We start from the raw sequence: 3,635 nt of genomic DNA on the forward strand, positions 1-3,635 counted from the left end.
AAGACATCATGGATTAGATCTATACTTAGAATAAATCTATACATAGATTAGATCTATGCTCTCCTGAATGAAGAATGCATGAGTTCATAATCCTTGCTTTGTTGCTCACTAACTTTTGACCTTGGGCAAGTTCCTTAATCTCAATTTCTTTACTTTAACTTCAGTTTCCTTATTTGCAAAATAGAGATAACAACGGTGCTGCCCTCTTAAGGTTGTTTGTTGCTGAGGATAGGGATTGACACATTTTAGGCACTTTGTAAATGTGGAATAAACGGCTGTCACTTTCCTTCTGACGTATTTAGCAGTGCTTAACAGAGTTGATACGGGTTGTTTGTTTGCTTGTTTAAGTAGAATCTGGGCATGGAGCCCAACATGGAGCTTGAATTCACAATGCTGAGATCAAGAGCTTATAACCAACTGAACCACCCAAGCACCACAGTGTTGATACAGTTTTAACCTAATGTAAATTAACTTGTTATTTTTTTTATGAGCAATCATCTTATTTATAAAAAGGTGCAACAATATTTAAAATGATACAAAATATCAATTTCAAAACAACATAAAAAAGTGAGTGTATTTAATCATACTCAGTTCATAACAGAGGAAAAAAGGAAGAAGAACAGTTCATGCTATAGCATGTTGCTAATATGAACTGGCAACAGAAAAACTTGGTAAAGGAAGGCAGAGGAACTCTATCTTTTAAGAATTAGAACAGAGACAATTATCATATGGTTTCACTTATTTGTGGAGCATCAGGAATAACATGGAGGACAAGGGAAGATGGAGAGGAGAAGGGAGTTGGGGGAAATTGGAGGGGGAGACAGACCATGAGAGACTGTGGACTCTGAGAAACAAACTGAGGGTTTTGAAGGGGTGGGGGACGGGAAGTTGGGTGAGCCTGGTGGTGGGTATTGTGGAAGGCATGTATTGCATGGAGCACTGGGTGTGGTTGCATAAACAATGAATTCTGGAAACTGAAAAGAAATTAAAAAAAAAAAAAGAATTAGAACAGAGAGGCTCCATAATCATCTGGCATCTGCTCAATGTTGTACCTATGGTTAGAAATGTACATGATGGGAACTCCAGGGATCAACCAGATCCTTCGTTCAAGGTCCTGGTCAACTGTGGCCACCATATAACACAGTATAACACTTGCTGAGTTACTCTCTACTAAGCAATCATCTGCATAGATTCCCTTGTGTGTACATGGTAATCATTCAAATCTTGGATCCTTGGCAATTCTTAGAGCCACTCGATACTTCTGCCCCAGTTTCTCAATTTCAGCCGTTACACAGTCAGTTATACAAGGGATTTACACTTGGCATAAAGACAGTCCATCATAGACTGTACTAAGTCAAGTTTGACTTTAATGGAAAAGTTGATAAAGTTGGTATCAACCAGGATGTGGTAAGGTGGGCCCAGCTGTGTGTTTTATTGGAAGAATAAGCAGTAAAGATGTTCGGGGACTTCTATTTCCTTGAGGGCACTGCGATCTTTCTTTTCTTTTCTTTTTTTTTTTTAAGGTTTTAATCTATCCTTTTCTTTAAGCCTCTAATCTCAGAGACTAAGCATTCGCTGCAATTGTCGCATACTTCCTTGCTTTCTTTTGCTTCCCCATGTTTACGCTGTACTCTTTGTAACATGAGATTTTTGCATTTGTCTCCTTACCACGAATAAACAAAAACTTTCTATTGCTATTATTTGCAATATTGATGATAAGCTCATGAACTTTTATTATGCTTTCATGGATATCAAGGACTTGGTGGACACTGGACTGGAGACTGTTCATTCATTCATGCAACGAATAATTGTGGAGTACCTACGGCATGCCAAGAGTGCATGTGATTACTTACATGAACCTTCAGTCTGCTAGAGATGGATATTCAATAAACTTCCTTAGTGTTTTCCACAAAATATTAACTTGGCAATTTTTACTCATTTGATTTAATTCATGGGTTTAACAACTATTAAGTGTCTAATACTAAACTGAGATTTTGTCAAGAATACAATGAATTGAGAAAATCCTTATTCTTATAAAATAATTAACATTTAATAAAACCATACAAATATAAAAGATATGACTAAGAACTAAAAAATAATAGAGATTATCAGAAGAGAGTGAAAAGAATGAGACTAGGGAGAGAATGTTCTGAGTTATGTTCTGAAGAGGAGGAGGATTTCTATAAATAGAAAGCAAGGGGCAACCATCATGGTGGGAGACAACCTAGCACGTAGACGCTTTGGTCTGGAAATGAACTTGCATTCTAGGAAACCAAGGGGATGACTTCTCCGCACCTTGCACAGCCTTCTCACCTATACAGTGTTGCATACTTTGATACTTTGTAGGCTTGCAAAAATGTTACAGTGAATATCACTGACTTAATGGAGGACCTGACATGTAACAGAGAAAGAGAAAATATGATACCGGAGACTGTTTCTTCATTTATTTGTTCATTTATTTCCTCATCCATTCAACAAATATTATTGAACACATATTATATGCAGATCATGTGTTATCCACTGGGGACATTGCAGTGATGGGGAATGATAGAGCCTCTGCTTTTATGGATATTATAAACTAAACAGATTTCTGAACATTTTGAATACTAGGAAAAGAAACCTGGAATTTATTTAAAATAAACTTTACAAGATTTTAGGGAAAGGAAAATTTTAGGATTAACGAGAGTCGACAGGGACTTGAGGTATGTATGTTAGTTGAGTTTATTGTAATAACTCAAGCATGATTTGGTGATTGCTTGAACCAAAAGTGTGTACCTGTCCTGGGATAAGGATAAATGTGAGATTTTGGAGGATGGATCAGAACTATCTAGGGACAGATTGGATACTTGAGATTATTGAGAAAGAGGCGTTAAAATTACTATCAGAGTATAAAATGTGTGACATGGAGAATTACGGTATAATAAGCCACATGGACAAAATTGGAAAAGAATTAGATTGGGAGTCCTGGTAGGAAAAATGCCAAATTGATTCTGAACATACTGACATACTGAGCTTATTTGGAGTAGATTTTAAGGTGAAGAAAGGATCTTTAAGTCTTTTGACAGTGACCACAGTAAGAAGTACATTCTACACAGTGACCTAATATGGATGTATATAGCAAAAATTTCACAGAATAATATGTATCCTACTATATATAATGCACTCTGACCCACTCAATTCGTTTTATTTTACTAAAAAATACTGGCCATGATACTCTAGATTAATTTCATGACCTTGTTTGAAAAACTGTTCTAAAGATCGTTGAAAACCAGTACCTTATAGTAGTTGATGGATTGCAGAAATTTCTGGTGATAAGGAACAAGCTAATATAGATTTAGGATTGTGCTATTAGGCGTCAAGAAATAAGTTAAAGTTCACAGGATATAGAAATTCTTCCTAGATGATCATGGCTACAAATAGACTCTAACATATGAATAAGTTAGTTGTACATACCACAGAGTGTGGATAACAAATAATAATAGAAATTGTATGCAATAGGATCTCTTTCCCTATAAAACATGTTTGAGTTTAAAAAAGAAAGATGTCTGTATTAATGTCTGATTGAGCCAGATTTTTCCTACCGAGTAAAGGAATGATCCTATTATCCTCTCCTCTCATCCTGGTAGACACATTTC

At 36.0% G+C, this 3,635-nt stretch overlaps 1 pseudogene; it reads right to left on the minus strand.

The window, feature by feature from the left end:
- Positions 1-1,003: 1,003 nt before the first annotated feature.
- Positions 1,004-1,618, minus strand: LOC101672941 (annotated as a pseudogene).
- Between the last annotated feature and the right edge of the window lie 2,017 nt (positions 1,619-3,635).

This window comes from Mustela putorius, unplaced genomic scaffold (assembly GCF_011764305.1).
Source record: "Mustela putorius furo isolate JIRA1106 unplaced genomic scaffold, ASM1176430v1.1 tig00000430_pilon_pilon_pilon, whole genome shotgun sequence".
Classification (NCBI taxonomy): domain Eukaryota; kingdom Metazoa; phylum Chordata; class Mammalia; order Carnivora; family Mustelidae; genus Mustela; species Mustela putorius.